The sequence below is a fragment of the Symphodus melops genome (assembly GCF_947650265.1).
Source record: "Symphodus melops genome assembly, chromosome: 1".
Classification (NCBI taxonomy): domain Eukaryota; kingdom Metazoa; phylum Chordata; class Actinopteri; order Labriformes; family Labridae; genus Symphodus; species Symphodus melops.
This window is the reverse complement of record NC_136691.1, coordinates 21,622,792-21,646,021: the sequence shown is the minus strand read 5'-3', so window position 1 is coordinate 21,646,021 and position 23,230 is coordinate 21,622,792. Positions and strand designations below refer to the sequence as shown.

Here is a 23,230-nt window from a genome sequence, read left to right as displayed (position 1 = left end):
ACAGACACACCAACCTGTGTGAAAATCACCTGAAACTATTCAGATTTCACAGCTTTTTGTGTTTTCAGCAGTCTGTTCAATGTTCCACCAGCTCCTCACGCCAACTGGAGCGACCCTCACGCCAATCCAGACTTCTCTGTGGGTTCATTCATTAACATGTGAGCAGTTATTAGGCCTCTTTCAGGCCACCAGGTCAAGTTTAAACGGCACAAACACTGAATGTCGTGCACCAATTTATGCCCAAAGTAGGATTAATAATGTGGCGTCGACATCTGCATCCTCTCTCAACTAATCTGCAATAATCTGGATTTCCAGATTAGCCAGAAGATATTTGGCAAGCAGTATAAATTGGGACACTTCCCTTTCTCTTACTGGACCTTGCAAACAATCCAACATGCAACTCAAGTACAAGAGGAGTGTTATCTGCACAGAAATGCAGATGATGGTTTTTGAAGACAGATAAAAGTCAAAACTGTTGGGTAATAAAATAACTACAGTTTTGCCAGTGCTATCAAAAATAAAGTTTTCTTGTTGTGATTTGTCAGGACCAAACATTTAAAAACTCTCTATTGGTAACGTCACTGTAAAGACAGATATACAGTAAATCTGTAGAAGGAGAAAGGCCTCAGGAGGGGCAGCTGTCAGTGTGAGAGGGGCTGAACCTCTAAAGCCCGGCGTTCGCTAGACGACCTCCGGCCTGATGTAGACCCGACTTCTGAGTTGTACGACTCGTTCTGGCCGGGCGTCAGTCGTGGAGTGCACGCTGACACACGACAGCCAATCACCTTTGGAACAGCTGCTCCTGACCAGCCGCATGAATTTCTGACATGTTTGATATTTTGTTTGTCTGACTGCACACAATCGCACAGTGTGAGCAGAGCAAGCAGCGCATTCCCAGACACTGAGGCTTCCACACCTGAACAAAAAAGACTGACGGAGCGCATCTGAAATCACCATGGCAACAGCAGGCATGCCCTTTTAGTCTGTATCCTCCCTCCTATGATGAAAGAATATACGGCAAAGATACCTGTGGACCTGCAGCTGAAAGGGTACATAGTTATTGGTGATGCAGGTTTTGTGTGCACACACATGTGTGTGTGTGCGTGTGTGTGTGTGTGTGTGTGTGAGAGAGCTTTTCAGGTGTGTGTTGCCCAGTTAAGCCGTGCATGTCAGACATCTGAAATAAAATAAAGAGTCTTCTATAAAAAGTGTGAAGTCTCCGTCCTGATTTTAGTCGTACAGCGTGAGCGCTCAGCTCTCGCACGGTGTGAGCTGACATTACACCACGACTCTTCTACAATCGCAAAGTGTAGAGCTGCGGCAGATGTCATGATAACATGATAACACATATATATATATATATATATATATATTCCTGGGACCATTGTGACAGTTATTCCTGTTAAAAAAGCAAAGTTAGGATTTGATGTCATTGTGTAAAACTTCTGTTTCGTTGTCTAAACTCCTCTTGGACGTTGTCACGCTGCGTTTGTTTGGATCAGTTTAAAATAAGCAAAGCTGGACCGAACCTGACTTTACTTTTCTGATCTAGAATCTGACGGGGATCAATCTGCCATCAGCAACATAGCATCTGGGAGGTTGTGCAAACTTTCGTGGGCTTTAGATGGAGCCGGCCTCCAGCTGAGACTTGTTTTACTGTTGTAAGGTTGAAGGTGAAGTTTTGTATGTCTGTGTTGAATGAATGAGGAGAACATTATCAAACAGACTTGTTCATCATCTTAGATTTAATTAGCCATGGTCAGATAACATAACTACACAATATCACAGACAGTAGCTCAGACATGCTTGACCAAGACTTCACAGTGATTGACAACATGCTGGTGGACCAGGACTCTGCAGTCACTGGCATCGTATTCTTCTTCACAGTGCTCCTTATATTCTGATAGACAGACAGCCCACAGATACTTGACTCTGTATCAGGCATGAAGAACTCATCTCCTGGACTCAAAAGTCAAACATCTATGTTAAACAAAACCTCTCAGACAACAGACAGTTACAGGATGAAATATAACTCTGCTGCTGTAATGAGATCTCTTACACACGTATCACAGCTTCACAGACCTAAAAGAATTACAAGACATATCCACAAATGTATCAAGATGAATGAATCCATAAAAATACGTACTTTCAGTTGTCAACATGAACTTTTTCTCCTGCACACACCAAAGAGCCTCTCGATACATAAAGCTCGGACTACAGACGTACTACAAACAAAAACCAGAGCGCTTCATATGCTGACAGATCCAGACCCGTGTACAGATCTGTAAATACAGATTGTATAAGTTCATAAGAGCGGTCCAACTGTAGGTCCAAAGAGTTGTAAAGTTGTGGCACAGATGTGTTTAGTGATTAAATGTCAGTGCAGCTCTGGTGCAGAGGTGTGAGCATAAGACCTCTCTGGACTGCTGCGTGCTGATTGGAGGACCGTGGGGGTCATCGCCTTGTTTAATTCACATCTCCCTCCCTTCACTCACACAGGGGGGGAGCACATCTGGATCCACGCTTTGACAGACACTCAGAGTCACAGTGTGTGTGTGTGTGTGTGTGTGTGTGTGTGTGTGAACCCTGCCAGTTTTCCACTCTGCATCAGTGAGAAGAAGGTTTATCACAAAGTGGCACTTGAATGGATAAATGTCTGTAAATAAACCAGACGGGTGTTGGGAACTATGGGTAAAAACAGCCAGAGGTAAAAGCAGCCGCGTGTGGCCCAGAAGCAGCAGTTCATCAGTCTGTTCAAGACCACCCGACACATGAAGTGACTCTTGGAAGTACGAATGCTTTAAGTCGGAGGAGAAATGTAGTCAGGTAGTCAAAGAGCTTTTTTCAAAGCCTCTACAGGATCCGACTTCTGTGCTGTACGAGCGGAGGAAGCAGCAATGAGCTGCCCGTCATCCACTCAGGGAAGCAGTGGAGTGTTTCCACTCAGAGCTGGAGCTCTGCTCGGTTAGACACGTTGCTCTTCACATTTCACTGTTTCCCCCTCTCGAGCGTCAGCCGAGCATCACTCAGCGTGAACCAAAAGAAGCCGAAAACAAACATCATGTGATGAATTATTGAGCTGCCGTGGCTCGGCTGGGAGAGCCGACCGCCTTTGGAAGATCGGGGGTTCGATCCCCAGCCCCTGCGCCCACATGTCTGACGTGCATGGGCATGGCTCTCTGTCTCAGTCATGACTGTGTGCTTCATGGTTGGCCTCTTCCTGTTCTGTGTTCTCCTTGTTGCAGGTATGTGGCTGGAGGACTCTAATGCAGCACAGCTGAGTCTATAAAGAAGAGCCTCTCACTCTTCTTTAGCCTGCAAACTGCTGTCAGCACACACACACACACACACACACACACACACACACACACACACACACACACACACACACACACACCTTCCTCACTGCATACGCACTGACCTCCTCACAAACAACACAAATGAATGATGTAATTACACTCTATCGGATAATATTTCAGACTATGTGTGGTCTCCCTCTTTTTTACACACAAATGTAAAGACATTTTTTTACAAGGAAAAATAAAACAATAATAACAAAGGTAAGTAAATAAATGGAAATAAAAACCTGGTTCACAGACTGTTGAACCAGGCTGTGAAGACACTATCATGTTTGTATGGACTGCACAGCCGGCTCCTCCCCTAAAGAAGACCACTCAATGCTACACAAGCTCAAGCTAATGAAGTGAGTGAATGTGTGTGTCTTGTTTATTGATGTGTTGATGTATTCTCTCTCAACTCATGAAACCTCCTGCTGCACATCACTCTGATCATCCACACATTCTGAAACACGTACCATGTCTGTTATTCTGTTTTCAGCAGTAAGTTCACTTCAAACCTCCGACACTGATTCTCTATTAATAAAACAACCAAGTATAGAAAGTCTGCTCCTGTCTTTGCTTTTCCCTGAATGCCGCTCAGGACACAATGAAATATTCATTCGTCCGGGCTCGTCGTGCAGCTGCACCGTCGTCACGACCGCCACACACTCTTCATCAGTTTCTGATGAAGAGACTGCATCAGTACACATGTATCTGTGTCTATTACAGGATAGGTACACACACATACTGTCAGTACATGTTTTTTTAAAAGAGGCTTTCGATCTACGAAGGCGAACTCAGTGAAACCGATGACTCGTGTGAAAGCAGCTTACTTCAACACCTTCTGTGTTTGTCTGCCATGTGGCTTCATGATGGTCGCCTCACAGCGAGAAGGTTGCTGGTTGGAATCCCCCATCAGGCAGAAGCCTCTCTGTGTGGAGTCTGTATGTGTTGGTCCTCTCTGGCTTCCTCCCTCAGTCCAGAGACACATGCTCGTTAGGTTCATTGTGGACTCTGAACTCCCCGTAGGTGTGAGTATGATTGGTTGTTAGTCTCTATAGGTCGGCCCTGTGATTGACAGGTGAGCAGTCCAGGGGTGTGACCCCTGTTCAGGTGTTCAGGGGTGTGACCCCGCCTCTTGGATCAGCTTGCACTGGTTCATAAAACTCTATGAACAAACAGGTTTGGTTCTGTGTCTGTGGTCGATCCGGCTTTGTGCAGTCTTGAGATCCAAACTGTACAGTTTTTCCATCAAATAAAATCTGATTTATTTAAATAAATTAAAAAAATTGGGTGGCGATGTGTCACGAGGAGCTGATGGTGGGTCCTGAGGCTCGACTAGTTGAGAGCCACTGGTGCAGATAATGGATGCATGTCTGCAACGTCACTGTGGAGGCAGAGGTTGGACACATTCATCCACAGCAATAATACTGAAGTCATTACAACCCTTTTTGTGGCTGCCGATTAAACTATTCACTCTCCAGAGCAGACGTCCTGTCAAGGGCCTGATATGAGATTCTGGGGGCCGATACTGATAGCAATAGTATGGAGAAAAAAACAATCTGATACACTGATCTATGGCCTGGTATCTTTCTGAGATCTGTGTTCAATCTGAGCATCAGTGTTTCTGTACGCTGGTTGGTTGGTTCTGTTTCTCTTAACTAAGAATCATCTCAGCTTCAGCAGACTGTCGCCTGTAAGAAGAAGGTAATTAATCCCAGTGTGCTCTGGTCCCAGCTGGAACGTGGCGTGTAAGGGAGCATTTATCTAATGGAACAATAAGGGGGAGAATCCATCTTTACAGAAAGGTGCTTTCACTTCAGAGAAATACTTAGTGGATGATAATGCAGCGAGATAAAGAGACAATGAAATCTGTGCTGGAGGAGACAGAGTTTTCTGCCTTTAAAGGTTTTAAGAGGTTCACATATTTGCACTGGCTCGAGCTCCACACACTGCTCTCTTTATTTAGAGCAAATAACCTTTCTGCTCCTAAAAGCATCCCTGTTGCCCTTAAATAAACACTTTATTAGATTATAATAGAGAGGCTGGAGGGTAATTCATTAAAATGCTGTGGATCCAATACACACACACACACACACACACACACACACACACACACACACACACACACACCCTGCCAGACTATGGAGGCCTGATTTAAGCAGAGTGAGGTCTGAAATCGCAGAGGAAACAAAGCTCAGCGACGTTATTAATGGGCGCAGTCTGTCTCGGACACATTTGCCATTTCTGTAATGTCACGGAGCAGTGAAGGAGGACGCAATAAAACACGGAGCCTGGAAGCTCCACTTATTACAATTAATAATTCATATGACTGCATTAACCAGGCGAAATCCACAATTTCACATGGCAGGACTGCAGTGTGTGTGTGTGTGTGTGTGTGTGTGTGGGTGTGTGGGCACAGCAGAAGGAGACAGACAGGAAGAGGCCTCGCTGCAGTGACGACAGAAGCTGGTCCGTGAGCCATGAATAATAGATGAGATATGTTGATGAAGCCGGTTTAAGCCACACATAGACCGTTTTTAATCTTTAAAGTATCACTTCAAATACACATGGAGGAGAAAGAGACAGATGCCTCCCTCGGCTCAAAATACAGATGGTAGCTCATCGCTCCTTTTCTTTTGTTCTGAAAATAAAATCACATTTTTCCTTCGTTCTGAATGAGAGGTAAAAAAAAAAAGAGGAGAAAGCGATGAAGCAGCAGACAAATGGATCACAGAGAACTCTACGACACGTAAGTTGTTCCCACATCTGCACTTCTGAAAGTATGCAGATCATTTCAGGAGGACTGCTCCGGATATTCTCCTGATCAGCTCCGCCCTGATTACATACTCACCTCACAGCTGGAGACGACTCCTGTCGGGGGGGGGGGGGGGTCTCCTGAGGTAAGATGTAAAAAAATGATCGGCTATACGATGCTATGATGAGAATATCTGCCTTCATATCGATGCATCGTGTAGTTCTACAGAATCACAACACAAACAGAACAATGGACGAGAACATACTGATGAACAGAAAACATGACGCAGTCATTTCTACATGCATGGACATGTCAGTGGTCACATGGTGCAGTATGTAAACCTCAGCACCCCCTCCCACCAGCTCCAGGTGAATACAACAGTGGGAGACTGGCAGGAGAAACTCTGGGTGAAGTCAGACTGACCGTGAACCTGCTTATGATGGACTTCCTTTTCTCCATCCCATTTTTCTGTTTTTCAAGAGGAATTAAAAAAATGAGGCAACTTTTTCCAGTGGTCGAAAACTTTATCTATCACTAATAGGTACCACAACTTAGGGCTGACAAAATAATTATTAAAGTCATGTTTGGTTTCTACTCATTCTTTGAGTGTTGTCTGTTCCGGTTTTACTTTGTTCTTACTCTTGTCTCTGTCTTCCAGATCCTGCTCCTCATGCTCCTGCCTTGTGTGTCAGCTCCGCCCTGATTACCCTCACCTGTCTCATCGTTCCCTGATTGTCTGTGCATCGATCCCTGTTTCCTTCCTCCTGTTGTTAGTTCGTATAGTGTGTTCTTGTGTTACCTAGTTCTAGCGGTTTTCCTCGTGAGTTTACTTTTGCCTGCCTATCATTCTGTCTTCTACCTGCCCCTTTTGTTGGATTGTTTTCCTTTTGGACTGCCCGTCTGTTCACTGACCTGGACTGCATTAAACTCTGCCTTTTTCTGGAATGTCCTGCTGTTTGAGCCTGTTTCTGAGTGCTTGTCGTACCTAGCTGTGATAGGGTCGACAGTAGCTCAGTCTGCAGGGACTTAGGTTTGGAACCAGAGGGCCGGTTCAAGTCCCGGTGCGGACCAAGCCTGGACATTGGTCAATAACAGTGGGGTATACATTGGATTGTTCTTTTTCTTCTGTGGATTGTTCCAGTAAATGACCTCAGCTGGCAGCTATCAAACAGCTCCATGGCTTAACGTAAACTACGCTTTTAAACATGATTCAGCAGCAAGATGTGATGTGACTATTGTCATTTCTGGATATTGTCAAAATGTCATAGTGCCCGAAATTCCTCCCACATGACCGCTACTCCTCCAGGAGGCTGGGCGGCACATTGTTTTAATTGTTAGTACGTCTTGACACCTTGTTAGGAAGTTGTTGATTGTAGTAGTGATGATGATGATACTGCAGATATTCATTGTGATTTTTGCTATATAATCAAGTTCTTTTTTTAGACTGATATGAGACCAGTTATCATGGCAAACCAACAGGTGTTACAATGATGGATTCTACCCGACCTAAAAAGACTTGGCCTGGTCTCAGTTAGTGTGGTCTTGACTACAACACGACGCCAAACCAACAGGTGTAAAGGACGCTCCACCAGCAGAAAGCTGCTCAAACTAGGATCAATGTTGGAGATGATTTTAAAAACGTAGAGAGGTTAGAACACAGAAAGGTTTACAGAGCGATGCAGAGCTGGCTAAACACTGAAGCTACAGTGTCAGAGACATGAAAACCTGTGTGAACATCGACTCTTGAGAGGAGGGGGCGGGGGAGACAGCTCTCTCTAATGTTTTAAATTTGGACTGCAGTACCTATTTTAAACAGTAGGTGTCAGAATCACATATTGCTCCTTTAACTTTAGCCAATTTCAAACAAAATGCTCCTTTCCCCTTAATTATTATGAAGTACCTGCGCAGCATCAGCGAGTTTGAGGAAGCCGTCACGTCATGATAAACACAAACCGGACTCGAAAAAGAGCTCAGAAACAAAATATATCACAGACATGATTCAATACATGCAGCAACTCCAAAACATTAATTTAATCACATTTTTAAACAAGGTGCTGCATTGATGAATCTTCACATTGATATTTAAAAATGCTTCAAACTTTCCCGAGCAAGATGTTTCGAATCAACATAGAACATATCAAACTATTTTAACCCAGTTATTTTAAACCGGATACATTTTTTGATAACTTCTAAAGTCTAAAGTATTTTTCACAATCTTCACTGCACACTAACTCTCACACTGTGGGGATAAGGCTGTCGTGACATTAGTAGCCCAATATGACAGAGTACAGTGAACCACATGGCTCCCCGCAAATGACCCTGGAAATAGACTGAGTCAGAGCTGCAGGTGACGAGACGCCCAGAGTGTGAGACTACTGGGACGTTACTCAGCGTGAAAGCATCAGCAACTTATGTAAAAACCACTGAGTCGTCAGAATACCTGTTGTTAGGGTCGGCCTGGTTTCTTTATTAAAAGCTTTATCCTCCTCAGCACAACACAAGCGCTTCTAGAAACGTCATGGTCCTGAGGAACGACGGACTGTAACGCGTCCCGGGCCTGCTAGTTGTTTCAGTGCTCGACGTGACTCTCATCTCATTTCATGTTTTACTCTCTCCTTCAGGTTATAGTCCTGTGAGCACATCTTAAGTGGTGTCAACGCCATTACAGCAAAGCGCTGGAGTCAAGGGCTGCTGTGAAGGGCGCTGCTTTATGTTGCTGTTTTGTTGCCTGCGTAGCCCGGTGGCAGCCGTTTGTCAAACATACAGGGAAGGTGACTGCGGTTATAAAGCTGTGTCGTTCAGCTGAGATGACCCTCCGTCTCACGACTCACACGTCGCTCCAGTCTTTTAATATCAACTTCAATTATGGCGCGGCTTCTCTGAGCTGACCTGCAGACATTTGCAACAATAAAGAGCCACAAAGCCTCGGGCAGCTGCGGCTCTGGATATTGCTTTTGTGCCGCTTTCATCTCCATTTTTCTGCCGTTTATTTCACATTTTGAGGTGAACACCAAAAGGTGAAATATTTCCACAATAACATTTCATTGTAAAAACAAATACAAGAAACAATTTTAACGTCACTAAGATGTGTAAGTCTACATGAGTGATGCTATGTGGTTTTGTAGTCTGGATAAATGTATCACGAAATGATCTTCAAACCCATTTTAATAACCTCCACAGCTAAAGTCATGATCCTCCTAATGTGCACACTTGAGCTCATAGACTGTGGATATCAATGGACAAAGCCCGAGTGACCTCACCCATCTGTTCCTGCAAGGTCAGCTACGTGCCTAACTATAGATAACATATATCATATTCAAAATCAAAATAGAGCCATTTAAAAATAAAATAAAACTCACCCCCAGTACAGTTTGTGCCCATGATGACAATTTTTTGTTCCTAAAACCGGCCTCTAGTGGACACTAGATGAACTGCAGGATTCTGCTTGGTCTAGCCTCAGGACCTACCACCAACTCCTTGATCAGTCCCTCCAGGATTTCACAGACTTTTTGGGGGATTGTTGCGGCCTAAAATGCCTGAATTCACGGCAGCTTTTCCAAAAAATTGCTGTGCTGTTAGCTGTTTTTTGCAATTAAATTGCGGCAGGAAGCAAAAATTGCAAAATAGTTGTGATGTCAATCATTTTCTTGCACACACTTTGATGTGATTGAGTGATATTTTAACCTGAGCAGAGCATATTCATCTGCCTCACTGACGTCTCCCTCTCACACACGCGCACACACTGTCATTTTTGTGTGGCCGCGCCGAGCTCTTTCATCTTTTCTGAAAGGCACTGTTGACTTCACGTTAGCTCTTTTCAACATGTCTGATATTCCCTGTGTTTTATATCTTCCTACAGATCGTATCTTGTACCCAGATCGTCTATGCTCCGTGTCTGCTGGGTTAAAAAACGATCTCAAATATTAAACATGCAGTAAAAAGTGACAGAGCAGTGTCAGCTACACAGCGGCACTTTGTCAACAAACTGTTGTCATGGAGACAGGACGGACCTGCAGCACTTCATGCTCACTCTCCTGAGTGCAGATAATTAGGAAGTGAGTTTGGTCCATGGTCACTAAACGTCGACGTATAGCTCACTGTTTTCGCGGGGGAAGACTCTGATTGGTTAAAGTCGCGGGGATTGGACAAAATTGCAAGGTCGCCCAGAAATGGCGGGGATTGGTTGAATTTGCGTGAAATGCAACGTTGTGACTTCCGGGGGAATGCTTAATGAGTAATCCCTCTGAAATGTTTCAGATTCAGTAAATTTGTGAAGTTAAGGGAACAAAGACCCTTGAAGAAATACTTCATAGACTATTTGAAGCTGTTTATTTTTCAGGCACAAATTCAGGACCCACTTAAAAGACTCACCGACTCACCAGATGGGTAACACTGCAAAAAGAAAAGACTTGGTCAAAGTTGACCCACACTATAATGTGAGAATATCAACGTGTGTTAGGGTTAATCCAAGGGTTCCCAAACGTTTCTGCTCACGACCCCCAAATGAGGGTTCCAGAGACTGGAGACCCCCCCACCGTACCTGGAGAGGGTTATTTGTAATGCACTTTAAAACAACTACAGTTGACCAAAGTGCTGTACAGAAGAACAAATGAAATACATAACACGGGTGAGCCATGTAATAGCCCACACGCTAAGGCCTACCTGAACACAATAGAACATTATATTCTGACTCGAGCCTTTCTTACAACAAGTTATCTCGCAACACGCACAATCACACGCACTAGGTCGGCTTGCACGTTTGTTTGCGGGTGTAATCAAGGTCATGCATGTTTTAACACATGCAAACCTTCAGTAGATCAGGGCCAGAAGAAACATGTCACCCTGCAGTCTCAAAGCAGCTCACGGCTCAACAGTAGAAAATAGACTGAACCTTATTTCAGACAAACTCTGCAAACTAACTCTAACTGACCTTTAAGCAGCCAGCCGTCATACATGCTGAAATACTTTTAATTACCGGAGTCTTCTGCTGGGGCTGTTCTCATTGTACTGCGCTGGGAGCTGATATTGATCTCAGGTTGTCTTCTGCCTCATTAGACCGTGGCAGAGCTCTGCCCTGAAAGCTAAAAGAGAACAGCGTAAATCCATAAAAAAGGCAACGACAGGATATTGTTTAAATCTCAGGACGTCTGGAGGTGTTTGAGAAGAGCGTGTGCAGCCTTTTTGTAGCAACTCTCTGACATTTCAGCCACAACAGGACAGCTTTCTGTGGAGCCCGCGGGATGATGGAGGACTGATTCAGGTTTGACATGAAGCAACATTTGCATTAGATTAGAGTAATTATGTAATTTGAATCGTTGCCACTGGCCTGTATGGTAGGCAGAGTCTTGAGTAAGGACCTGCTGGAGCCACAACCAGGATTAAAAAGATGACTCCTCTGAGGACACGCTGCTATTGATCTGCTTTCAACCCCAGGGCTGCTGGGAGAAAGATGCAAACCTCTGTCACCACACGGCCAAAGACCGATGACCTGGCTGCTCCTGAACGCTCCATCTTGTTTAAAAGAAATACTCAACGAGCTGAAGGAAATGTAAAGGGACCAATTAACTCCAGTAGTCACATTTCTGTGTAAATGATATAGAAATGTTATTTTGCATTTTTGTCGTTGAAGCCCACATTCAGTTATAATCATTGTCTTATTTTTGATCTTTGTCTCACTTTACCCTTCGACTAAAAGGTGAGATGCTGATGCTGTGTTTTCAACCTGGACAGAATAAATCATCTCAGATTGATTTATTTGTCTGCAAATTATTTTTCCTGAAGCTTTAAGAGAAAGATTATTTTGATTAATGAGAAGACGTTGAGGAGCAAATCTGACCTATTGGATACATCACTTAGATAATATCGGTGTCTGAATCAGACGTGGCTTTACTTTACTTTTTTTTTGGTTGTAAGGGCAAACATCTGAGGTCGCTTTCACATACATAGGTGGACCACGGCCTGTAGTCGTCATGGTAACAGTTGAATAAACAAACACATGCTCCACATGCTAACTGTTAGCTCACAACGGGCTGCAGACGCTAGCAGAGTCAAAAAAAAATTCCATTTGTTTTTCACTGAACTTCTCAAAGGTCTTTGTTGTGCGACACCCTCTGCTTATCAACAAATAGACATTGTCTAAGAGGGAGATACATGGCAGCACTTTCATTCATCACAGACCTTCAGTGGGCTCCAAATCGCACAAAGAAAAGTTCCTTTATATTTTTTATTCAAAGTGGTGAAAACTGCAGTCGATTGGTGAAGCTAATTTATTAAAACTCCTCGGTCAGGCTGACTCTACAGATATCCTTACTGTATGGTAGCTTCTCTATCTAACTCTCTATTGGTCATGGTAAGCTGATACTGCACAGTTTATAGACATTTTCGTACGTCTCTCTCATTATTGTGCAGTACTGCTTGAGTAAGTCTGGACTAAATTCCTGTGATATTAAAGGAAATGAGGAGAACTGATGGTCAGACTTTCATTTCGGTGACTTTATGATGGATGACAGCAGCAGGAGGGGTGGTGGGTGATTTCTATGGCAGATCTGAAATTTAAATTCCAGCCCCTTCAGAAGCAGGCTAAATTTGTGCTGACAGGTGATAATTTAAACACAGGAGGAACAGCTGGTTTCAGAGCTGTGTGAATATGTGTGTGCGTACGTGAATTATCTGGAGCCCATATGTGTGAGCGTGTACGATGAAGCTTGTCATATTTCCTTTCAATCAGTTCTAAGCGCTCACGTTTCACTTCATGCATATGCAGGCGAGGCAGACTTAGAAGCTGCAGGAGCCAGTTTTTCAGAGAGCTCCCAGCCTGTCTCCTCCTCAGCAGGTTGGGCACACACACACACACACACGCACACACACACACACACACACACACACACACACACACACACACACACTGACACTTTAACAGAAATATTTCCTCCTTCTCCTTTCCATTAGTTGCCTCCTTTCCTCTAAAAAGCTGCACAACTTTTTTTTGTTCAGTCGTGCTCTGAGAAACAAAATCATCATGAGCAAATATATTAGTTTAAACTGTATACGTAGCATAGTATAGTATAGTAGGGCTGTAAGGTAGTGCAGTGGTTAGCGCTCAAAGTGAAAAGGTCCCTGTAATCCCCAGTGTCCAGCTTGGCGCTGGGTGGAGTTTAGCCGTGCATGTGTGGGCTCTCTCTGGGTACTCCAGCTTCCTCCCACAGTCCAAAGACATGCTCCTTAGGTTGAGTGGTGACTCTAGTCTGCCCGTATGTGTAAATGTGTATGTGGCTGGTTGTCTGTCTCTACATGCCCTGTGATTGGCTGGCGACCAGTCCTGGATGTGCCTTGCCTTCTTTAGCCCCCCGCAACCCTGAATGAGGAAAAAAGCAGTATAGATAATGGATGGATGTACATCAGCCTATACTAAAGTAATACAAATGTGTTTGATTCATGCTTTAATTTAAATGGTGAACTATCTACATATAATCCATCAACAGAGTCCAGGAGCTTCACATCTAAGATGCTGTATTAGACAGGACAATTGATGAAAGCAGTCATGTGAACTTGAGTTGGGGACACAATGAAAGCCTTAAAAGCCAGGTAATGTATTTTAAAACATCTGCTGAAGGTGGAGCCTCCCGCAGAGAGAAACAAAGTAAGCTAAAAAAGACTCAATCACAGGAAACAACCTTTGGAGCTGACAGGGTCAACAAAGTTTGAACAGGAGAGTTAGCCGTGTGATTTATGGTTTTCAGTGTATATTTGTGTTGTTTACACATGCCAGCGGTCTTAATTTGGTGATATTTCAGAGCGGAATTGTCACTTCATTTCAGTATAAGCCTATAAAGCAGCGAAGGTGCTGACACATGAGAAGAGATAGGAGAGGTAGGATTAATCACAGGCCTCAGAACGAGGATGAGGAGGGACGGAGCTAGGCTAAGCTGGAGGGAGAGAGGCAGACAGAGAGGGAGGGGGCGAGAGAGCCGAGATGTTGGCACAGTGATGGATGGCTACGCTGTGGATTTACTGCTCTGCCTACCTACGCTCGACTCCCACCCCCCTCCAGCTGAGGTGGGTGCTAAACTAACAGCACAGAAGAAGGCGAGAGAAGCAGGTCTCATCAGCCGCCTAAGCAGAACACAAACACAGGACGACGTCAGAAGCCAAGGACGGGACAGGGAGGACAATCAGCTTCTGTTTACCTGCCTGAGATGATACCAGAACAAAACGATGAGTCATGAGTTGTGAATCTTAAAGGTAGAGGAACAAGCAGCTTGTGAACACAACATTCAAATTGGGCCTCTCCTCCTGGGCTCATTGCCTCCAGAAGGACACGCCCCCTGCAGGACTTCACGTGTACCTACACTGCAGTCTACCTGAGAATAGGACGTCTGTTTTAATGGAAAAGCCCATCATATAGGAAGTGTGTGGGGAAACACATCCACTCCCTTTCCACAAATGTCCAGAGGCAAAATAAAAACAACAAAACATGAAAACTCAGCCAGACGTCCGACTCTTTGCAGACAGTCATTACACGACTGACATGTTCTATGTTCACATGTACCTCAGGCCGAGAGGTGAGGACTGAGCTACGTTACTTTTGGAGAAGTCCATATTTTACTTGTTAAGAAAATGGAACTGATTTGCTCGTTTAACCTGAAGAAAGCTTCAGAGAAACAAAGCTCAAGGCAAACGGTACAACTCCTTCATGATCTTGTAAAAACACAAACACAGAGCCTGAAACACTGTGGTTAAGTTCAAACATCTCAATGACTCTTTCATCGCCTGAAGATCTGGATGTCAGGGTGTCGGGCCTCTTGTGCAGAGGCTAAAGAGCTCCATGCAGACGACCCGGGTTTGGGACATTCCCCCCCTCTCTATCTGTCCTATCTCTAAATAACGACCCTTAGAAAAAGCTGCAGCTTGTTTTCGTCCTTTAAATAACTGCCTTTTATAAGTCCAACTTGGCATTGCATATTGATTATTACTATCTACCCTTTGACGCTCTGTCAGTGTAAAACTGACACCAGAGAGGTGTCCGGATCGCCATCTTCTGAGGCGCAGAGCCACTGACCGCCCTGCTGTTTGACCAGATGAGAGTGAAAACACGGTGATGATGAAGATGATGATGAAGATCTTCACGTGTGAATTTCTATGTCCTTCTGTTTCTGAAGAAGTTAGCACGTTAACGTCTGCGTGAAACACGTTTCATATCCGTGAGAGTGAGTTCAGCAGCAGTGAAGGACGTGTCAGTGTGCGACGGCGAGATACATACCCTCTATTCCTCATGACTGCCAGAGGTGATGATTTGCACCCGGATACTTCTTTATGCACACACGCACAGATCCAGCATCTGTAACACAGAATGAAGCAAAGATCAATCACACAACATAAAAAAAAAACTGTGTTGGAGAAACACAGGGCAGAAACTAAAATGAATAATGTCCTGCCTCTAGCGACTTGGAATTAAAAGCATCATCGTGTCTGAAGGAAGCCTCAGACTCAGAATCATTCATTTTCAAGTTTGCATAACAAACAGGAAGCAGCACCTACAGTTATTTGGAGACCGCTTTCTGAGTTAAATAAACTCACAGATGAGAATAAAACACAAGTCATCTGTGAGCAATACTGAAACAAGTCAGATGCACTGCAAAATCTCAAATCCAGACAAATGTTTTGGTTTCATTTATTGTCAATTAAAGTCATTCTAAGCCACATTCAGCAGATAAAAGTCCTATTGTTTACAGCGAGAAGACTCAGAGGGCAGAACAAACACCTAGCTGTGGGAGTGTCACCCACCTGGGAGAGGGGCTACTGCCCTTTGTGATGTCATGAAGGGAACATTGGCGTTAATGCTGAACTGGGAAAGTGTTCAGAAGTGTCAACTGGAACGCCTCCTGAAGTCGTATTTACAAGCAGAAAAGATGGAGAAAATGTAGTTCAGTTAGAATCCAACATGGCTGCTACGTGCATCAACCGCACATTAATGCTGTAACTATAGTGTTTATTATTGTTCCTCCTTTCATGTGATTGAATCAATCACACTGATAGTATGGTGACAGTTCTCTCTGTGGACATGTTTTCATGTTGTTTCATGTAGTCAGGTGTGAGCTAACAAAACAAAGGTACTCCTGGAGGCGTCCATGTTGTTTTGCCGACTCGCAACTAGAACACTCAACTCGGGTGGGATTGGATGTTATTCCCAGCTCCGACTTCCCAGTTCCAGGGAAAATGGAACGTAGCATAAGAGTCTTTACCAAGGACACATCAGACATGTGGCTGAAGGAGCTGGGATTGAACCCCTGACCTTCTGGCTGATCCACAGCCGAGGGTAGATGTTCTGTGTTCAAGAGCATAACGTGTTTTTGATGGCTGACTTTAAATTTACTGTTCTGAAGGAGCAAAGCAGGTGAAGAGGTGAACTCCCTCTGTGGTCAGAGCTGCTAAAAATGGGCGACCTAATACAACAAAAACTCAAAGTGACCTGTTAGAGGAGCAGAGACCGCTGATCAGACACTCGAAGGTTACAGAAATATAAATATCTCTCTACATGTTGACCAATTTCACCCTTTAATACACAGTCATTGTTTAGTACAACTCAAGCTGAGGAGCGGCAAATTGACCTCATTGGGCTCCGGCAACACTAAGACTGTCTGAATGTTACTTTTTTGCCAAAGAATAAAAAAAGTAAAATACAATGAAAGTTATTGTTATGATCACGTAAGTTTATTTTGTAATAGGAATGAAAAATAACTAACGTTGCTAACTTTCCTAACTTTTCCCCTAAAAATGGCGCCCCTGTCTGCATACCCTAACTCTGTTTTAAACTCATACAGGTTTGAGAGCAGAATCTCTGAGCACCTGCTGCTTTCATCTCACACTTGGCAATCGGACGGTGCATCAGAAGATAAGGAAGAAGAACAAAAGAACGGTTGGGACTGAATGTGTCATAGATATTGTTTTGCTATCTGCCCCTGAGAGGACACCGTCAAATAAATAACCTGCAGGGTGCTTCTTTCTGATGTCTGCCTCATCAGGCTGCAGGTCATCCCCTCCAGGGTTATTAGCTGCAGCAGCCTCCCCTTACGAGAATAGTGAAACAATGTTGTGGACGCCCAAGCACAAAGCAATCAATAACATGTATATTGATGCTTATTATATTTCCTCCTGCATGAAAAAAGAGGGTCAGATGGTAACTGAACATGGCAGCCTGGGTCTGTTATTACAATGCTGAAGGCTCAGCCTGGACGTCAGGGCCTGCAGGGTCAAATCCCTCCGGCTGTGATTTCCTGGAGGACTACAGAGCGCTTTAATCATGTGGAAAAAGTGACTACGCTTAGAGGGAAAGCAGTAAATCACACATGATAGGGTCATACATGAAGCAGTGAACCTGAGCTGTTCCCTGATATCAGCGAGGAGATTACCGCTCCTGCAGGACAACGGCGAATCATGAGCGGTGACAGGACTGTGTTTGCCAAGCCTTGCAGAACAAATATTCATTTAATTTATGCAAATATGCACGAGCGTGGATTCATTTTAATTATTAAAACAAGACAGCCCTGTGTGCAACAGATAGTTCTGCTGGTGAGTCGGGGGCATGTTGCACCTCCTCATTAACAGCCACGTTGTACTTGGATGAAACAGACGAGGAGAGAAGAGGAGCAGGATTCCCGGCGGCTGAAACACAAAAGTGAGTTACAAGAAGATAACAAAACTCTGATGAAGGGATGATATCACTCATTATCTTCGACTCCCCCGCTCTGTGAACTGCAAGCTTTAACACTTTGTATCCAGTCCTTCTGTTGGTTCTAAAAACTCAGAGATAAGTCATCATAGTGGTGTGCGATATAACGATCTAAAAGGTCGAGAGGGATCTGTATGTTTTCACGATCTGCCAAAGTAAAGAGATCGTAGAACCGGGCTCAACTGTTTATCCGATCGTGCTCCGACACAGACACGTCTTCCCCTGCTTTTGCTCCGCAGCGGAGCGGGATTCCAGGGGTCTCGAACACGTTACTCACGAGCTTCCGGTAGCTCGCGGACAGTAGCTCGCCAACACTTGCTCGCAACACTTCTCAACTGAGGCAAACATGTTGGAAAGCCATGCAGGGGCAGATAACATGCATAAGTATTGGGAGCTCATCCATGTTCGGGCAGGAGTCTGAGGACAGGTTCAATGATTTTGATGAACTGGAGCCCTTTGTGGCACTCATTGCCATGGAGGATGGCTGAAATGTTCAGTGTCAGTCCTGTGGAGATGGAGATGGAGGGTATGAATCTCCAAAATCAAGTTCAGTTTAAGTCTCAGCAACACTCAACATTTCTGAAGCCTTGTAGAGCCAGAAAACTACAAGAACATTCCCCAAGCAGTACTGAACATGTCTGCTTTATTAGACCTTTGTGAAACAGCTTTTTCTGACACCGACGTCATTTAATCTAAATTCAGATGAACTGAGACTGAACATTTAAATAACTGTATTAGAGTGAACCTGAGCAGGTAGATTACACTTCAGTGAACGACTCCATGCAGTGCCAGTCATCTCACTAACTGTAAAAAAGACGGAGTGTAATTATGTGCTGATAGCTAACTGTGAATCAGAAGTTTATAACGATTTTTTGGACTTTGATATGAATATGTTCAGTAGCTGACTATATATGCACAATAACACGTGTAGAATATTCATGGAGTTTTTTTTGGGACATTGATGTCAAGTTAAGATTATTGATAAGCATTGAGTATTGCAGTTTCAAACAGTAGCTTTATTCAGCTGATGTGTGCTGTTAGAATAAATGCAAGCGATGTGATGCAAGTTGGTCTCGGTCACTTTCATTTTTTCAAAGTAGCTTTCAGATGACAAAAAAGTAGGTTTAGGGTTTTTTTTTTACCAAACTGTTTGAAGAGCCGGAGAGAAGTTCACAGTCTGCTGAGAGTCAGACAGAGCGCAGCTCAGACAAACGTCAAGTCAGTGATTGGAAATATAATCCTTTTATTTACACTGATTCTGCCGGTGTTTTCTGCTCCCTCACTTTTTAAAAGTTACTGACACGCCTCTCCTCTCGAAGCACCTGTTGTTCAAATGGAAAGGCGATGATATCTGAGAGGTCTGGACTCCTAAAAAAAATGTCTTTTGAACTGTCAGCTTCAATAATTTATTTTCATAGAATAATAGGCCTCTTTCTGCCTATAGTCAATGTGTTCACTGCAATAAAGTGTTGTTGAATAAATCAGATCAGGTTTCATCACCCGGTCCAAAGGAATGGTTTGATATCCACAGTATGAATGATTTGTGCTTACGTTAATATCATACCAGTTATTTTATCATGTTTTATTCTGGGTTTGTGTGTTAATAAAATTGTCTGACTTTTCAGCATATAAAGGAGTTTGTGTGAAGAGGGCTTGCAAGAGTGAGTGCACAGTCCAACATGTGTTTGATGTGGCCCTCAGTCAATCACTCACCAACTCAAACATAGGTTTAGTTTAAGGCCCTGAACAGTTAATCACTCACCCACTTTTATATAGGCTGAGTGAGCCTTGATACTTAATCACCTAAATGGTCTTCTCCTTAAAAATAATTAGTCACTAGACGAGATGTCAGGTTGTGATAAGAAACAGGTAGGAAGTGTCTTCCCCTACAGATTGGACAAAGGATTCAGGAGTTTGATGCACCAATGAGAGAAGTGGAACCAAACATCAGGAGGCGCATAATTTGGAAAGCTGCCCAATCGGAGGAAGGAAACCGCATATTCTCAAATGCATCATTTGGTTAGATATTCTCTGTCTAATGTATAAGATAGTCGGGGCTCAGACTTCACGAACTGACCAGGTATCTGTCTGTCGTCAGGGACACGTAGTGTTGAACCCAGAGACTCTGTAACTTCTATTCTTGATTCATCAGGTTAATAAACTCTGTTAACCTGAAAGAGACGTCTTCAGTCATTCCTCTCATCCCATCAAAAGAATGCGCACATTTGAGGTAATTATTTAAAGGAGTCAGATTTATATTTACAACATTTAGGAAAAGGATTAAACAGCCAACTTTCAGCCAACAACTTCCATGTATTAGTATCCATGCATGCAGCTTGCAGTGATGTCAGTCAGCAGCTCATTCAGTGTGCAGCAGGCAGGTGAGAGTCAGTAACCATGGTGACTGCCTGTTATCAAGATCACAATCGTGATGATGGCAAAAAAAATCGACATGTGATATTTTTTCCATATTGCCCACCACTAAGTGTTTCATGAGTTTGTATATAAAGATTATCCTGCTGATGTGCAATAATATATGAAACCTATTGTGTGTAATAGCCAGTGTTTGGACTAATGCATAACAGTAAGTAACTAAATCTGTGTGCAGGAAGGAAAACTCACAAGAACAGGGCTCAGAGAGCGCAGTGCTGCAGACAACGCAGAGCCGGGTTCACTTCAGCTCGCAGGACCAAGTTACTCCATACAAACAGCACCGCCTGCTCCACCGTCTGTAAACACCATTACAGACTGATAGACGTGCATGATGACGCTGACGTGCTTCATTTTAACTGTTGAGTCTGTTTGTCATGCATTCTGTATAGTTACAGTTTTGTCCAATGGCTGTGTAGAAAGCAAGGGAATATGACCTTCATAGATGTCAATCAAGCAATCTGAGAGAAACCAGACATACCATTACTATACACATAAGAATGAATTCATTCCTGCCTAACTGGGCTCCTGTAACCACCTCTCATACAAACAATTACACAGACAATTTAATTTAATAAATGTTTAATCTTTAGTCCTCATTGAGATGAAAATAGCAGGATTTTAAGTAGTCTAACTCTTTTTTCAAAGTACTTAAAAGTTTACTTTATAAACTTATTTACCACAAAAACAAGCCTGTCCGCAATGTCCCCTACAGCTCCCCTGGTTGTGTTTGTTAATTAGTTTGGATGTCTTTTGTTAAGCTGCTGCAGTCAAATAATTAACAGTGACAAATAGCCTTCGTGTCCACTTGTGCTTATCCCACCTCTACAGCTGTGGGGTACATCTTCCTCTCTCCTGCAACCTGTTCTCATCAGGCCACAGGAACCAAAACCAAACCTGCTAAATACATTAATTTATAACCTGAGCTGACATCAGGCCGAGGCAGCGACTCAGGGGGAGGGAGGGAAAGAGAGAGAGGGAGAGAGAGAGAGAGAGAGAGAGAGAGAGAGAGAGAGAGAGAGAGGGAGAGAGAGAGAGAGAGAGAGAGAGAGAGGGAGAGAGAGAGAGAGAGAGAGAGGGAGAGAGAGAGGGAGAGAGAGAGGGAGAGAGGGAGAGAGAGAGAGAGAGAGAGAGAGAGAGAGAGAAAGAGAGAGAGGGAGAGAGAGAGAGGTGGTTTGGGTGAAAAAGTGCAGTGTCACCACGAGTCCACTTTAAGCCGCCTTGCGCCTGGTTACTGTGCACAAGCTGATACAGCCCTGGGAAAGCGATGTCCTTGTGTTGTAATTATTAATGGGCGACACTTGCTGGTTTCATCAGAGCCTGAGCTGTGTGGCGCCAGAGCCAAGAGACTTGATCTGCAGTGATGGACAGGAGGCTAACCGCACAGCACAGCTTATAAAGCTCAACAGTGACCGCCCACTTTTTTGGCGGCTCTGGTTGCAGAAGCACATTTTCTCGTTCCAACACTGTGTTGATTTTTACTAAATCCTTGTATCAAGTGATTAAAGCCTGTAACCAAGACAACCACCCACCCCAATACTTGTGGCTATATAGACTACATATAATTCGGAGCCAACGTGTCATTGAAAAAAGGAAAAACAAGTCAAGGTTTTGTACATACATTTTGTCCAAAGTCAAAGAGCCATCCCACAATCCATTGTGAATGATATTGTTTCTTCTTAAAAATAACTTTAGCATTGTTTTATCTTGTAGTTTGTGTTGTGGACAAGGTTTTTAGTACATTTTGTGTTAGCTAACTAGCTAGCTAGCCAGTTTGCATACGTTGAGGGGTGGGAAACATTGCCATGGTAACTAAAGCAATCGTAGTAACAAAGAGTGTATTTCTTTTCCCTGAAATCCTGAATCAAACATGATTCTCTTCAAATGAAGGTGATATTATGCAAACTACAGGAGCATAAACCATCATGTCACACTCAGGTAGCTCGTGGTCAGTCTAACTTGACATTATGGCTAATAATCAAATCTGATCTGGAGAAAATGAACAGGATTTTTACTTCTGGAACCACACTGTTGGGTTTTAGCACAGTGCGGGCTGAATGTGAGAGCGGGTAAAGAGACAGGAGAAGAAGGGCGAACAGATGACAGTTCAACCCAAAGAGGAACACAATTGGGTGTGAAGTTTGTTGTCTGGCAAGTGTAAAATGTTCTTACACTTTGTTATTTAATCCTGAACATTCAACGGAATTATTGATTATTATAGATTAATTTACTCAGCAGAAAGTTTAACCTAATTTTATGAAGCCATGACTGTCATGGTTTGGTTTTGTCTCTGTGTTTCTTCTAGTTTTAGTTTTCATTCTGTCCTGTAGTGTTGTTTCCTAGTGTGGATTGTTTCCCTTGTGTGCTTTAATGTTTCATAGTCTTGTGTTTACTTTAGTCCTGAGTGTGTTTCCCTGTGTCCTCCTATGTTGCCTGTTAGTTTATTTCCGGTCTTGTGTTTTAAGTCTAGTCTTTAGTGTTTCCTGTTTTATTTTGTAGTTCTGGTTTTGGTGGTGGTGTCAGTGTCAGGTTTTACTTTGTACCTGTCTTCAGTGTTCTGGTCTTGTGTTCTTTGTTCCTTGTGTTTCCCGCCTTTGTGATTACCCTGATGTTCCTCACCTGTCTCGTTAGTATCACCTGTGTCTGATTACCCCTTGTGTATTTAGTCTCTGTGTTTGCCTCAGTTTCTTGTCGGTTCATTGTCATTGTCTCATGGTTTGTCGTTGTCCTGGAATGTGTTTCATCTCCCTGCTCCCTGTGTTTCTCATCGTGATTTTTGGATTTCTGTTATTTAAGTAAGTTTTTGCCCTTTTTTGTTAAAATAAATTAAGTTATTCTGCACTTGAGTCCTCCTCCTGCTTCCTACCTGCTACAACGTGACAATGACTGACTTTCAGCGTCCCTGACATGCGGTGCAAGGTAAGGTTATAGAAACAGTCTCAGTTGTCTCATGTCAGACCTTTAGAAATAAGTTCA

The 23,230-nt window shown here is 43.5% G+C and overlaps 1 protein-coding gene across 2 annotated transcripts in view; it reads right to left on the bottom strand.

Annotated features, from left to right (window-relative positions):
• Nucleotides 1-23,230, bottom strand: part of LOC306834605 (heparan sulfate glucosamine 3-O-sulfotransferase 5) — a 75,504-nt gene that overhangs the window by 16,107 nt on the left and 36,167 nt on the right. Inside the window, exons 2-3 of one of the 2 annotated variants that reach the window (XR_013780510.1) lie at nucleotides 15,356-15,433; nucleotides 11,009-11,177 (exon numbers count right to left, since the gene is read on the bottom strand). The gene's annotated coding sequence lies outside the window, so the exon portion shown is untranslated. Of the gene's footprint in view, nucleotides 1-11,008; nucleotides 11,178-15,355; nucleotides 15,434-23,230 lie in introns of those variants that run through there. The other variant, XM_079360641.1, reaches the window with a different exon arrangement.